Source organism: Myiozetetes cayanensis, unplaced genomic scaffold (genome assembly GCF_022539395.1).
Source record: "Myiozetetes cayanensis isolate MyiCay16 unplaced genomic scaffold, myiCay2020 scf376, whole genome shotgun sequence".
Classification (NCBI taxonomy): domain Eukaryota; kingdom Metazoa; phylum Chordata; class Aves; order Passeriformes; family Tyrannidae; genus Myiozetetes; species Myiozetetes cayanensis.
Window position 1 is genome coordinate 4,161 of NW_026087605.1, and position 15,434 is coordinate 19,594.

The window sequence follows — 15,434 nt, forward strand, 5'->3', positions numbered from 1 at the left end:
TGTCCCCAAGGATTCAGGTGCCATCACTGTGTCCCTGACCTTCCCTACACACTGCAGGAATTCTGCTTTACTGCCAATTAAAATAGAGTAACAACAGCAGGAACAAATCCCTGAAACACCTTGGCCCCACTGAATCCCCTCCTCATCCCAACCTCACCTTCAGTGCTGCATTCCTGAATTCTCTACCTCTTCTGTCCAAAAGGCTCAGGGGCAATGGGATTGGGGTGAAGGGCCAGTTCCTAACACTTCACAGATAGCTCCACTTCCCCAGGGTCATGACCAAAGAGCCTGTGAAGATCTTCAAGCATGGAGACTCCTCAGCGTGCCTGGGCAACCTGTACCAGTGCTTGGTCACCCTCATGCTGTGAGGCTGCAGTGTGGGTACCATGCCACAGCTCCAAACAGCCCCTTTCCTCCTTCTTTCCCAAGTTATATTTCTGAGAATGATGATTTACTGTATGGAGTAATTCTTTGCTCAGTTGGCATCAGCTGTCCTGGCTGTTTCTCCTCTCAGCATCTCCTGCATCCCAAGCCCACTCCCTGTTGGGGCAGCATGCAAATCAGAGAAGGCCTTGATGTTCTGTGAGAACTATTGAGCTGCAACTAAAACATCCCCCTGAGAGTGTAATCAGCACTGTTTGATCACTAATAGAAAACACAGCACTGTGCAAGCTACTATGAAAAAAATTAACTCTATCCCAGCAAAACCTAGTACAGCTTATTGACCTGCCTCAGGTTCCTGCCAGCCCATTTCTCCAGCCTGAGGTCCCTCTGGGTGGCAGTAAAACCCTGCCTGGAGAAGTCCCCTCTCTTAGTTGGGTTTCATTAAGGAATTAGTTGGGGTTCTTTATTTCCATTCTCCAGATCATGGCTGAAGATGTTAAAGAGGATTGGACCCAACACTGACCCCTGGGGTGCATTGCCAGATCCTGGCCTCCAACTGCACCTCATGCCACTGATCACCACACTTGGGGACCATCTAGCTGCCCATTGTTCAGTCCAGATCACCAGCTGCTCATTCACTTGAGACTTCATCAGCTTCTCTAGGAGGACCTCATTTTGGAGGACAGTGTTGAAAGCCTTCCCCAGACCAAGGCAGACAATACACACTGCTCTCCCCTCATCTACAAAGCCAGTCATTTCAGCACAGAAGTTCATTACCAAGTCTGTCCAGCACGAGTTCCCCTTGGTGAATCCTGCCAACATTCTTGTCCTTCACATGCCTGGAAATGTTTTCCAGGATTAGCTGCTCCATTGCCATCTCAGGGCTTGAGGGAAGTTCCCTAGGTCCTCCTTCTTGCCCTTCCTGAAGATAGCAGTGACATTTGCTTTCCTCCAGCAGTCCTCAGGCGCCTCCCCAAAACACCATGGTCCTTCCAAGATGATTGAGAGCCTCCTTTCTCCAGACTGTCTCCCTGATTTTAATCCCTGAAGATCCTCCCTGATGCAGGACGTTTTGCCCCTGGAGGTGCTGGCTCTCTCTAAAGCGAGAAGAAATTGCATTAATCTCTCAGAATACAAAACTCCTTTATTAACATCCCAGGAAAGGTGATAGGAAGTTACAAAATCTTACATGGGGGATGGTGCTGGGCAGCCAAAAGGTTTCTTCCATACAGAGCAATTACTGTAAATATTAATACCAGTGGAGTGGCAAGTGAAACAAAAAATGGGTATGAGAACAGGTGTGGAACATCAGTGGCGCTGGAGGTCAAACCACCAGAGATGTCCCAGCACTTGGAACCAGCCGTGTGAGCTGCTCATTCAGCAGACTTAATAGCTCTTCCTTATGGTGTTGGTCATCCAGTTCCCACAAGGACAGTGTTTCATGGTCCAAATTTCTAGAAAAAGGAAGCCTCTAGTTCCTAACATTTTGAGAAGGTTCACTGTAGCTGAATTAACTGCTGGCACTGTCATGTTTTCTATGGTTCTATTTATAGTACTGATTGTTGTTTTATTGTTATTACTGGCACTGGTTCTATTTTTATCTCATTATTGCTGTTCTCTCTGTATAGAAAGGCTCTCTCGTGGCCACAGCAGGTCCATGTGTGCACTATGGGGGAAGTCCAACTGTCACCAGACTAACGGGGTGACTGCAGCAGCAATTCTCCCTTTCTGTGGAATGTTGTTTCATCCTGTAGGGCTGTTAAAGTGCGTGTTTGCTGCCTGGTTCAGGATGTGCAAGGCTCTTCTGCCACACCATTTCAACAGCTTTTAGCTACATCCCCTTGGTGCCATCTTTGAATGTCTACTGAGATGGTATGATCAGATGTAGAAGGGTCTACCCATGGAATAATTAAGGCATGTGTCCAAAGATTTGTCAATGTCACCTGCAGGGCAATGCCTACATGTCCTGTGTGACCACAGAAGCTCATCAGTCCCTTGGGTTCCCAGCACTGAGGTTGTGTTGGTGGAAAGACTTGTCTTAGAAGGCCTTGGCCTACAGAAGGGAGCAGCATTCTCCAGATCCTGGAGAGACTGGCCAGTGGTGACTTCCACAACTTGGCCACTCTTGTTTCACAGCAGCCCGTTTCAAACTGTGACGTGAGGCCCCTGTGATCACTGTCTATGCCTGATGCCCTGGCATGTGCCCCCCCAGCCCAGCATTCTCTGGGCTACGCTGCCTGATGCTGCCAAGGCAGCTGTTCACAGTCTGGCTGCTTTGTGGGTTTGCTTTGCCTCCAGCACACTGACCTCCTGTGAGGAAAAATGGGCACGTACATTTCAACCCCAGGAAACACTGTCTTTGTTTCCTTTTCAGCAATGTCCCATGTGGGCAGAGCAGTCATGGGATGAGCAGCCACTACAGATGGCATCAGTCTGTGAAACAGTGACAACATTCAGCCAGCCAGCCAATGCACCAGGATGGTGGTTTCCCAGCATCTGAAACTGTGGTAAAGAGAAGAACACATGTCAGGACAGACATCACATGGGTGGCAGTTCCAGGCACGTGCACTAGGATTTGCCAGTTCAGTTCATCCTGTGTCAGGGAAGTGTACAGCACAGCTCACTGCAGATTGTCCTGAGCTGGGTGCAATCCAGTATAAGCCTGTGCCCTCCCATGTGTCAACTTACTAAAGGTTTCTCAGAGTTGTCTCTGGTAAACAGCCTGCTGTTGTTAGGAGCACCGAAGGCACTCAAAACACTTGGTCTGTTGCCATGAGCAGGTTGAAGTGATGATGCTGCTGCATTTTCAGGTGTGTTTCTGGGTGACAGGATCCAAAAGAGGTCTGCCCTGCAGGGATGAGTAGGGCCTATACTGACTCTGTCATGTACTTTCAGTCCAGTGTCTGCTGTATTGCTGTGGCCTGGTCCTAGAAACATCTCAGTGGGTTCATGTAGCACATGGTGGTGAGGAAGGGCCAAGGTCTTCCTGCAGCATCACAGGTCCTGTTGCCCTCAAGAAGTTTTCTCACAAGGCTGACCATAACTGCCCTATGCTGGGCATCACCCCGCTAGAACTGAAGTGCACCTTCTAGTGTCCTGGTGGGATTGACAGAAAGGACACCCAAGGGTGCCCTGCTGATGTCAACTACTTGTTCTTTAGTGCCTCTGGGTATTAGAGCTGTCACAGGCCAGAGCAGTGCCAAGGCAGTGACGAGGCTGTGCCTGGAGCACATCTGGGTGATGGTGGGCCAGGGTGGGTGAGAGGGGTGCAGACAGCCAAAGTGTGGTCAAAAGCCATGGAAGGTGAGAGGAAGCAGCTGTGGCTACGTGGACTTCCATCTCTGTGGGGTTTTTCCCACCCTAGGAGGACCCAGCTCCTCAGGATCTCAGCATTTCCATGAAGCCCCAGCACCTCCCTCTCAGCATCTCCCACTGTCCACACACACCTGCTGTTTTCCTGTGTGGAATGGGACAACAGAGATCCTGGTGACAGGGGTCCCCATCAGGACAGGCCTGTAGGAAACAAAGACAGCAACACGGAGCAAAGGATGGGAGGGAAGATTAGGAGTGGAGAGTTGAGGGATGGACAGGTGGGGAGGAGGAGTGCGGGCCAAGGGAATAGAAGTGGGAGGGCCATTGCCACACCCATCACAAATTACCTGCAAAGCCTTAGATGTGCCTCTGAGAGTCTCACAGAATCACAGGAAAATGGAAGTTGGGAAGTACCTCAGGAGGTCATCTGGTCCCTCCTGCCTGCTTGAGCAGGCTCATCTAGAGCCGGTTGCCCAAGGTCATGTCCACAGTCACCATCACAGTGAAAATGTGCTTCCTGAAGTTGAGAAGTGTTTCAAGTGGTGTGCATCGCCCCCTGACCTGTAAGTGAGCAGCACTGGAAAGAGCTTGGCCCTGTCTTCTTTGCACTCTCTCTTCACGCGTTTCTAGAGAGAGATAATGCTTTCCCTTCTCCAGGGTAAGCAGTCTGGACTGTCCCTGACTTGCAGCACAAACCTGCCCGTCTCCTGGTCCCCAGGGCAGGGGATGGGAGCGATGCCAGGGCGGGCGGGGTGCGGGGCAGGGTCCTGGAGGGGACGCCGCGGGCCGACAGCCCGACCCTTCGCTGGGGCCGGCGATGGGGCCGCCCCGGCTGCAACGGGGCCGAGGCGTCGACACCTTCTGAAGGGCTCATAGGGCGAGAAGGCGGAACAGCGCTGGAGCCGCGCTGGGAGCGCCGGGACAGGAGCCTTCCTCTGCGGGCCCGGCTGCTCCTCTGCCGACGCTGCTGCCCCGGTCCCTCACCGAGCCCCTTCTGCCGAGTCCCCCCTTCTGCCGAGTCCCCCCTTCTGCCGAGTCCCCGCTTCTCCCGCGGCCCGGGGGGGCCGGGCCGGGTGTGTGGGGGTCGGGCAGAGGCGCCGGCGCTGCCCCGGCGAGGCGGGGCCGGGCAGGAGCGGCCCGAGCGCGGCTCCGCTCGGCTCGGGGGCGGCTCCCGCGGAGCCTCGGCCGGGCCGGGCACGATGTGGGCCGGGCTGGGGCCGTGGCTGCTGGGCTTGGCCTTGGCCTTGGGGCCGGCAGGTGAGAGCCGGGCGGGGAGGGCAGCGAGCCCGGGGCTGGGGAAGGAGGGAGCGGCAGAGAGAGGCGGGAGCAGCGACAGGGACAGGGACAGGGGCAGGGGCTGGGGCAGACGCAGGGACAGGGGCTGGGGGTGCGGGGGTGGCTGTGTCTGTGCCGGGCGGTGCTGCCGGGGCAGTGGGGGAACACGCTCGGGCCGTGGTCGCTCCGTGCCCGATCCCTGCGCTCTCCCCCGCAGGGCTGTGGGCGCAGTGGAGGCTGGAGGAGGCCGGCGGGGGACTTCGAGCGCCCGGCGAGTCCGTGCTCCTCTCCTGCCGCGGGTCCGGATTCACCTTCGAGAATTATGAGCATTTGGTGGTACCGTCAGGCAGCCGGAGAAAGCCCCGAGTGGGTGTCCTTTATAAACAGCATGGGGGGCAGTGAGAGGAACAACAGGGCAGCAGTGCAGGATCGGGCCAAAGCCTCCCACGACAATTCCCAGTCCAAGTCATCCCTGTCCCTGCGAGACCTGCACCCCCGGGACTCTGGCCGATACTTCTGTGCCGTTCACACAGAACAGGAAACCCAACTGAGCTTTAACACAAACCTGCTGGGGCCCGGCACAGGGTGTGTGAGAGGAAGGGAAGGTGAGGGTTCCCAAGGACCAGGAGCAGAGGGGTCACAGGGATGTTCTAAAGGATTCAGGTGCCATCACTGTGCACCACAGGTGTTCCTGACCTTCACTGCACACTGCAGGGATTCTCATTTATTGCCAGTTTAACTAAGAGTAGAATGGTGAGTCACTTCAAAATGCTTTGCCCCTGCTTTATCCCTCTTTCTTCCCAGGCTCACCCTCAATTCTTCATTCCTGAATTCTCTACTTCTTCTCCCCAAAAGACTAAGGGAAATAGGGAATGGGGTTTGGGGTAATTTTTTAATATTTATTCACTAGTCTTCATCTCTACTGCTCCTTCTTCCCTCCCACAGTCTGCAGTTCTTCACAAGTGACTCCACCGTGGCTCCATCACAAGGGCTGCCATTCAGAATCAACCCACTCCAGCCTGGGTTCTCCACAGGCTGCACTTCCGCAGGGTCATGACCAAACAGCTCATGAATATCTCCAAGCATGGAGACTCCACAGTGTGCCTGGACAACCTGTTCCAGTGCTTGGTCACCCTCTCACTGTGAAAAAGTGTTTCCTGAAGTTCAGAGAGAACCTCCTGTGATTTTGTGTTTGTGCCCATTGCCCCTTGCCCTGTCACTGGGCACCTTTGAGAAGAGGCCTGGCCACATCTCCACCATTCCCTTTCCCTCCTGCTGTGGGTTAAGCTGAGGCAGCAAGTCCTGTACAGCTGCTCACACACTGTCCCCTCAGAGGAATGTGGGAGATAGAAGACAGAAAACTCATGGGTTGAAATCAAGACAGTTTAACAGGTGAAAAGAAGCCCACTTGCATAAGGCAAGCAAAATGAAGAATTTATTCCCTTCTTCCCCATTGACAGAAAGGTGTTCAGCCATTTGCAGGAAAGCCAGACTTCCTCATGCTGAATGATTGCTTGGGAAGACAAAGTCTGTAGCTCCAAACATCCCACTATCCCCTTTCTATCCATGAGTTTTCTTTCTCAGAATCATGTGTTCCAGTGTGGAATAATCCTTTGCTCAGTTGGCATCCGATATGCTGCTGTGTCCCATGCCAGCTCACTGCCCACCCCCAGCCTACTCGGTGGTGAGGCAGTGAGAGAAACAGAAGAGTCCTCTGAGCACTGTTTTTTGGGGGTAACCTGGATGAGGACGAGGAGTTTAGAAGGTGGAAAGAAATGACTTCTGGCAACATAGGCCAGACAGCATCAGACAGACAGATGGTTTGTTAGATTGTGAGCTCTCTGTCTTGTGGGGGAGAGCAGGTTTCTCTGATTGGCCAAAGTCCAGTTAGAGGCAGTTAGTTTTCCCAATTAAGAACTTAGTAGTTATCTAGAGATGCATGCATTCCCTCTATTATGTATATCAATCTTAAGTTCTAACCAATGCCCTGTCCAAGTTTATATATACCTACTCCCTCTTTCCAGAACCTTCCTTATCTGCCTATAAAACCCCTCCATTTTGTAAAATAAAGTTAGATCAGCCTTAGCACCCACAGCTGGTGTCTCTGTGTGATTTGATCCCTGAGCTCAGCCGATACACCACCGGGCACAATGAGAGAAACTGCAGCTCAGCTGTGAACCCCTGCTGGTCTGACGTGATCCAGAAAGCCCAAGCCATGATAACTGTTGAGCTGGTTTTGGCTGGGGTAGAATCCCTTCTGCAGGTTCAGGTGGGACACAGCCCCTGCAAGGGGGTCAGTGAGTGAGTGGGCTGTGCCTGGGGTCAGAGAAATGGGGTCTCCTTGTGCCTGGGTGCTCCCAGTGGAGGGGAGGGAAGGGCAGGGGAGAGAGAAAACTTTCAGTTTAAGAGAAACTACAACTGTTGTCTAGTCCAACAGCCTGACCACTTTCAGGTTTGAACTAAAGTAAAAGCATGTTTCAAAGGACATTGTCCAAAGACCTCTTAAACACTTAAACTCCTTAGTGTGTTGACCCAAGATGCTTGTTGCCTCTCCAAGGTGCCTGTTCCAATGTTTTACTGCTCTCTGAGTAATGAAATGCTTCCTAATAACCAGCCTAAACCTCTGCTGTGCAGCTCTGAACCATTACCATGTGTCTTATCATTATGAAACATGGAGAAACTCCCTCTCCACTTGCCCTCCTCAGGAAGCTGAGAGAAGAATTAGGGAGCCCCTCAACCTCCTTCTCTCCATGACAAATCCTCCGTGGCCTTGGGACCAGGGAACGTGGCATGGCCTACAGTGCTGGAGCAGCCCCAAGTGTCCCAGGGCACCACAGCTCTGCCTGACCCTGCATCCCCCTGCTTCTTTTCCCAGCCTCAAGCCTCCACTCTCAGTGGGCTCCTCTACCCTCTCCAAGTCCCTTTTCCCACCCCTGTCCTGCCAAGCCCGTCCAAAGTTGCCCCTGTTCTGTTACCCAGGAAAAGAGAGGGGAAGGAATGGATTCAGACAGTCTGTGCAGGGACAGTGTGGAGTGGCCAATGCTCCCCAGAAGGGTCGTGGCAGCCAGGGTGGTGACACTGTGTCAGGGCTCAGGGGTGTCACATCCTGTGGTCACAGGGAGAGCTCTGGGTTCCTGCTGAGTAGGAGGACACAGGGAAGGAGTGTCCTGGCTCTGCTGAGCAGCCCCAACAGCCTGGTCCCTGCTGAGTCCTGGGCTGCCTTTGTGGCCTGGGGGGTCTGGGAAGACTTTGAGAGGAAGAGGCAGCTGGAGAAGTGTCATCATGGGGAGGGAGAGGGGTACTGGACCAGAGTGGAGGGAGCAGGGTGAGGAGCACTTCTTCCCTGAGGGTGCCCTGTCCAAGTGGAACTGGGATCTTGGGGGTCCCATGTGGGAGCAGCAGCTCAGCAGCAGCAAGGGCCAGGAGCCCAGGGGAAGGACAATGGGCCACCCTCCCAAGGCAGCTCCAAAGTCCCAGCAAACCCTGCAAAACTTCCTCAGGGAAAGGACAGGTTTGGCCCCACACCAGCACCTCACCTTTTGCCCAGCAGAGCCTTGCCTGCCAAATGAACACTCTGTTCTTGCACCCTGCAGGGGGAGAGACAGCCGGGAGTGCACCCACAGCTTCAACTTCTGCTCCTCCAGCCCCCACCTCTCACCCTCCCTGCTGTCAGAGACAGAGGGAGGGACTAGGAGGGACTGGGCCTGAGTGCAGTGACAGAGGCACAGGCAGGGGAGGTGTGGGCAGAGCTGTTGTGCAGGCAGAGAGAAGCTGGAGAGAGGTGAGACAGATGGGCCTGGCCATGTGGAGTGTCCTGTGTGGGGGGTTCTTGCCCATTGTAGGTAAGTGAGAGGAAGGGGTGATGCCGCCCAGGAACTGAGCGTGCCCTTGAGCTCTGCACGGCTCTGGGGAGCTGTGCTGACCCCTTGCAGCCTGACCTGTTCCCAGCTCCACCTGTGCCACCATCCCTGTGGAGCAGGGTGAGAACAGCCCTCCTCCTCTTGTAGCTGGGAGCTCGTCACCTCCATCCCAGCTGCCTCCTGTGCAGGGTGGGGACAGCAGGGCACGGCCCTGCTGCACTCACAGCTGGGGGCACAACACTTTGCACTGGGACTGGACACTCTGCCCTTGGGCACTGCAACCCACCTTGCAAAGCCCAGCTCGAGGATGGCAGCACAGGCCACAAGCCCCACTTGCCTGTGGAGGTCTTGGCCTCTCTCGTGTGACTTCCCAGAAGATTCAGGGACAGGTTAGGTTTGTTCCTCAGCATCTCCGAGTGGTCATGGCATGTTGTCTGTCTCTGCAGCAGTCACTGGCCAGGTGGCCTTGGAGCAACAGCCCAGGGAACTGACTGTGCAAGAAGGAGATGAAGTCAACTTCCAGTGCAGAATCACCCGTGTGTGGAATTACGACATGTACTGGTACCGTCAGAGCCTGGGGGGCACTCTGGAATGGATTTACAGGCAGGGGGATTTCTATGGAGAAGGTTTCCAAGATCGCATTGAGGGATCAGTGGGAAGCTTCAGTTTCTCACTGCAGATCCTGGCAGCACAGCCAGGGGATGCAGCAACTTATTACTGTGGAGCAAGAATCACCCTGGAGCAGCTGTGCAGCACAGTGGAACCAAAACTGTCTGATGGGAAGACAGATCTCTCAGCATTTCTTTCCAGCAGATGCTCATCAGGGGTGTTGTCAGTCAATGGCAGGAGCAGGAAAGAGGCCTCTGGCTTGGTGGCAGTACAGGCAGTGGAGGGGAGTGTGGGAGAAGGGCTGGCACCATTTGTTATGCAGGAGGGTCTATTCTGGGAACTTCAGAGACTATGTGAACAAGTGCAGTTTTAGTGCACTTTGCCTGGGCTCCTCTCCAGCACAGCCCCATTTTTCTTCTGTGGCTTGGCTGCAGAGCCATGGGATGATGGAAATGTGTTGTGGTATCTTCCAGAGTGCTGTGGGGATGGAGCCAGACTGTTTAGGAAACACAGGTCAACAGATGACATTGCTCTGAGTGGCTGGTCAGGAAGGAGTAGAGAAGGTGTGGAGGGTTGACCTTGTCTGTCCACCAGGTGCCCACCAAGACACTCTCAGTCCCCCTCCTCAACTGGACAGGGGGGAAAATTGGAATGAAAGGCTTGTGGAGCAAGATAAGGACAAGGAGGTGTCCCAGGGGTTCCCATCATGGGCAACAGATGGACTTGGGGAAATGAATTTAATTTGTTGCCAATCAAATTCGAATGAGATAGTGAGAAATAAGGACAAATCTAGAAACCTCTCCATGATCATTGCACTGGGATGGGGAGTGGGGCTTGCAGTCAGTTCATAACCTCTTTCCTCTGCCACTTCTTCCTTCTCATGTTCTTCCCCTACTTCAGAGTGGAGTCCAAACCATGGAAGACATTTCTCCAAGAACTTCTCTAATGTGGACTCTTCCCTCTGGCTGCAGTTCTTCACAAACTCCTCCATCCTGGGCCCTCTGCATGGGGTGCAGTCCTTCAGGAACAAACTGCTGCACTGTGGGTCCCCTGCAGGGCACAGGTCCTGCAAGAAAATCTCCTCCGGCATGGGCTCCTCACTCCATGGGAGTGCCATTCCTGCCAGGAGCCTGCTCAGCGTGAGCTCTCCAGGGAGTCACAGATCTTTCCAGGACATATCCAGTGGCTGTGCCATGGGGTTCTCTGCTGTTTGCAGGATCCATATCTGCTCCACCATCAGCTGAGAGGGACAACCTGCATCACCACATCTTCATCACAGGCAGCCAGGGAATCTCTGCTCTGGCCTCTGGAGCACCTCCTGCCCCTCCTTCCTCAGGGACAGTCAGTATGGCTTTGTGAAGTGGAAATCGTGCTCAAGCACATTTACAGCCTCCTACAGCCAGTCGATGGGTGTTGGTGGATGAGGAGAGAGTGGATGTTGTGTATTCTCCATTGTCCTGGTTCTGGCCAGGTCAGGATTAATTTTTGCAGTATCCAGGTAGGGGCATGGCCAAGACCCAGAGGTTATTCTCTACCACCTCTTGTCATTGCTGGGGGTGGAGGGCAAAGGGACTCTTGTGAGGAGAAAGGGGATCCTTCTGGCTGAGGAAATGCGGTGGAAGGACCAGTCTGGTATTGTCTGTTATCATGGATGTTTGTCCATGTGAATAATTTCTTACACCTTTTTGTAATTAATGGAGTTGCTGCTCCTTTTGATTTTCTTATCTCATTGCTGTTTCCAGTAAATTGTTCTTACCTCACTGTGTGTTCTTTGCCTTTTGAGCCACCAGTTCTCAACTACATCCTGTCACAGCAGGGAGGGGCAGGGGAAAGGGGAGCAAGAGAGAGCAGTGTGTGGTGGTGGAGAGTCTTGGTGGGGACACTGAATTGAGGAGAACCATTCCTAAAGCACAACATTGCTTCAGTTATGCTTTCAGTACTGACTTGCCTGGAAACATTGTGGACAAAGTCCCTTATTACAGACTAGAAAAGGGCTCAGTGTCACGGAACATGTTCCTTGCTCCAGACTCTTCCCCTGCACTCTGGGAACTGGGATTCCTGAGGGCCAGTCTGGCTGGTAAAGCCTGAGGTGAAGAAGTCTTTGAGTACCTGAGCCCTTTTCTACGTCCTGGTCAACAGATCCCTATCCCATTCAGCCCTGGGTCTGCATTTTCCCTGGCCTTGTTTATCCAAGCAGCCTCCTGGCACGTTGACCTGACTCCTTGCTCGTTGGGGAGGAATCATCTTGTTAAAAGTAAAATGAAACTGAGCTGAAATATAGTAATAAAATTTATTGAAGATTTATATAAAATGCAAATAAGCAAAACAGCATGCTGGGCAGCCGGGGAGACCCCTGCTCCACTCACGGCACGCAAGCACAGTAAGCAAAAGCAGTAATTTTAATCCCTTATCAGTTCCCCTCCCATTGTCACTTGTTGTTCTTCTATTGGATCTGAGTTTGCAGGTCTGGTTTTGGTTGGTTTCCCTGCAGGCCCGTTTCAGTTGCCAGGTGCTTTCCTGTCCATAGTTTTAATTAATCTTTAGTCCTTGAAGCCTGGTGTGTTAGGTATTTCCAGATGTCCATCTTGGATTCTTTGTATCGTTTTAGTTCTTGATCCTTTGATCCTTGTCCTTCCTTTTGTTACTTTATGCTTGCTATGAGACAATAAGCTTTTTAGAAAAATAAGATACAAAAATACTTACTCAACAAGGCACAATAATTTGTCTTTCTAGCTTAAGAACTGCAAGCTGCATGCCTATCAGCTTACAATGCTGATAGATTAATGAACCATTCTACAACTTACAGTCTCCTAACCTTAACTGAACAGTGGTTATAATAACATATATATGCATATAAGAATATAACATGCACTACAATTTAATGCGTAAACTACTATTACTAATTTGATGAGTAAATTTCAACTATTACCACTAATTTATTACACTCTTGAGCTCCACACTGGTGAGACTCTGGACTGCTGTGTCCCCTCCTGGACTTCCCAGGATGAGAAGGACATGGACATGTGGGAACAAGTGCAATGGAGGGCCATGAAGGGAGCAGCTGATATTTGAGGAGAGACTGGGAGAACTGGGTTGGTTGAGTGTAGAGAAGAAATTGCGGGCAATGGAATTTGTTGCTGTGTTTAGGCACCTGAGGCTGTGTAATTCCCATTCTTGAGGATATTCAGAACTGAACAGGGCAAGGCTGTGGGCACCTACTGTTCCTAACCCTGTTATACCTCTTGGCCTCACCGATTTGCTCCTCAGTCACTGCAGTGGGATGGAGGAGAGAAACAAAAGGGGTAGAGTGGGAAAATGTGTGTTGACATAAAGAGAGTTCAATACTCAAAGCAAAAGTAGCTCACAAAAAAACAAACAATGCAAGGAATTCCTTCCTGACTTCCCACTGACAGGCACAGGTTTAGCCATTTCTAGGACAACCTTCATCATGCATAACACTTACTTGGGAAAGACAAAGGACATCATTCCAAACTTCCCCCTTTCCTCCTTTTTCCCCCAGATTTGCTGCAGGGCACACTTTCATGGTGTATGAAATATTCCTTAGGCCATTTGTGGTCAGCTGTACAGCTGGCAGGCAACAGGAGAAGCAGAGAAGACTTGGTGCAGCCATTGCTGAGTGATTGCTGTGTTATCAGCGTGGGTTTGGCACAAAACAGAGCAGCTGCCCAGACAGGCTGCTGGGGAGAAATTTCACTCCCACCAAACCAGAACACCTACTCTGGCTGACGCTGGTTCAAGCAGCAGGGTGGACCAAGACCTTTCCCAGAGATCCATTACAACCTCAAAGCTTCTACCATCCCAGCAGCAAAACTGCCTCCTCTCCTGCTCCCCCTTCCTTATACCCTTTGTGGCTCTCCAGAAAGGACAGCATCAGAGATGGCCTGTCAGAGCATTTATGAGAGATCTTTGGGCCCTGGAAATGGTTTGGCAGTGCTCTTGAGTCCTTGGGTTTCTGACAAGGGGAAGAAGGTCCTCCTGACCTCATGCACTGCTCACACCCCCACATGTGCCCCCCCTGCAATCTCCTGGCAATGACCTTTGGATGGCTGGGAGAGGGAAAGGGAGAATTCCTACCAGATTTTTCCCCAGTGAATTTTGTCCTGTCCATTCCCATCCTCCTCATCCAGCCTCCAGCTAAAGGCCATGACCAGCAAGAGACCTCTGGGGCTACAGGATGCAGCCAGTCCCTCAGCCAAATGAGAATGTTCCAATGTTCTTCCAGAGCCAGGCTCAGTGTTTGTGTAGAGTTGTAGTACCCTGTCACATGTGCCTGTACCTGTGTCTGGCAGAAGAATAACACACCCTAAGTCCTATCAGGAGACCACACACCATAAATACAGCAAACAACAGAAATAAAGGAAGCAAACCCATGCTCAATAGCTCTCCTCACTCCTCTGTGTGCAGCTGCTTTACCCACCCAAAATTACTGTTCCTTTCCAGCTTTGAAACCTTTAGGGACAGAGAGTTTTCCCCAACACTCCTGTACCACAAGCTGTTTCTGGAAGTCCTCAGGGGAGCAGCTGAGAAAGGCAAGATGAAAACTGCAATATTCTTCTTGCTTAGAAGAATGAACAGCACCTGAGACTATGAGCTCTTACCTGAGGGTTGGTTTGTCCTCAACACCCACCCGAAGGCAGCTCCTCCCAGCACAGAATACCCCATAACAACCAAAAAACCAGAAGATTTATCCCTCAGTGAAACCAGACATTTAACCATGGCCAGAAATGCAATCACCTAGAATCGAGAAGGGGAGAGACAAGACAACAAGATTCAGTTGAAAAGGAGCTACAATGACCATCAAGTCCAACTGCCTGACTACTTCAGGGATGGACCAAAGTTTAAGAATGTTTCATTGTCCAAATGCCTCTAAAACACTGATAGGCAGCAGCTCAGCAGCAGCAAGGGCCAGGAGCCCAGGGGAAGGACAATGGGCCACCCTCCCAGGGCAGCTCCAAAGTCCCAGCAAACCCTGCAAAACTTCCTCAGGGAAAGGACAGGTTTGGCCCCACACCAGCACCTCACCTTTTGCCCAGCAGAGCCTTGCCTGCCAAATGAACACTCTGTTCTTGCACCCTGCAGGGGGAGAGACAGCCGGGAGTGCACCCACAGCTTCAACTTCTGCTCCTCCAGCCCCCACCTCTCACCCTCCCTGCTGTCAGAGACAGAGGGAGGGACTAGGAGGGACTGGGCCTGAGTGCAGTGACAGAGGCACAGGCAGGGGAGGTGTGGGCAGAGCTGTTGTGCAGGCAGAGAGAAGCTGGAGAGAGGTGAGACAGATGGGCCTGGCCATGTGGAGTGTCCTGTGTGGGGGGTTCTTGCCCATTGTAGGTAAGTGAGAGGAAGGGGTGATGCCGCCCAGGAACTGAGTGTGCCCTTGAGCTCTGCACGGCTCTGGGGAGCTGTGCTGACCCCTTGCAGCCTGACCTGTTCCCAGCTCCACCTGTGCCACCATCCCTGTGGAGCAGGGTGAGAACAGCCCTCCTCCTCTTGTAGCTGGGAGCTCGTCACCTCCATCCCAGCTGCCTCCTGTGCAGGGTGGGGACAGCAGGGCACGGCCCTGCTGCACTCACAGCTGGGGGCACAACACTTTGCACTGGGACTGGACACTCTGCCCTTGGGCACTGCAACCCACCTTGCAAAGCCCAGCTCGAGGATGGCAGCACAGGCCACAAGCCCCACTTGCCTGTGGAGGTCTTGGCCTCTCTCGTGTGACTTCCCAGAAGATTCAGGGACAGGTTAGGTTTGTTCCTCAGCATCTCCGAGTGGTCATGGCATGTTGTCTGTCTCTGCAGCAGTCACTGGCCAGGTGGCCTTGGAGCAACAGCCCAGGGAACTGACTGTGCAAGAAGGAGATGAAGTCAACTTCCAGTGCAGCATGACAGGAGAGAATATGAGAAATTACGACATGTACTGGTACCGTCATGGCCCACAGGGCACTCTGGAATGGATTTACAGGGAGGGTGGTATCTATGG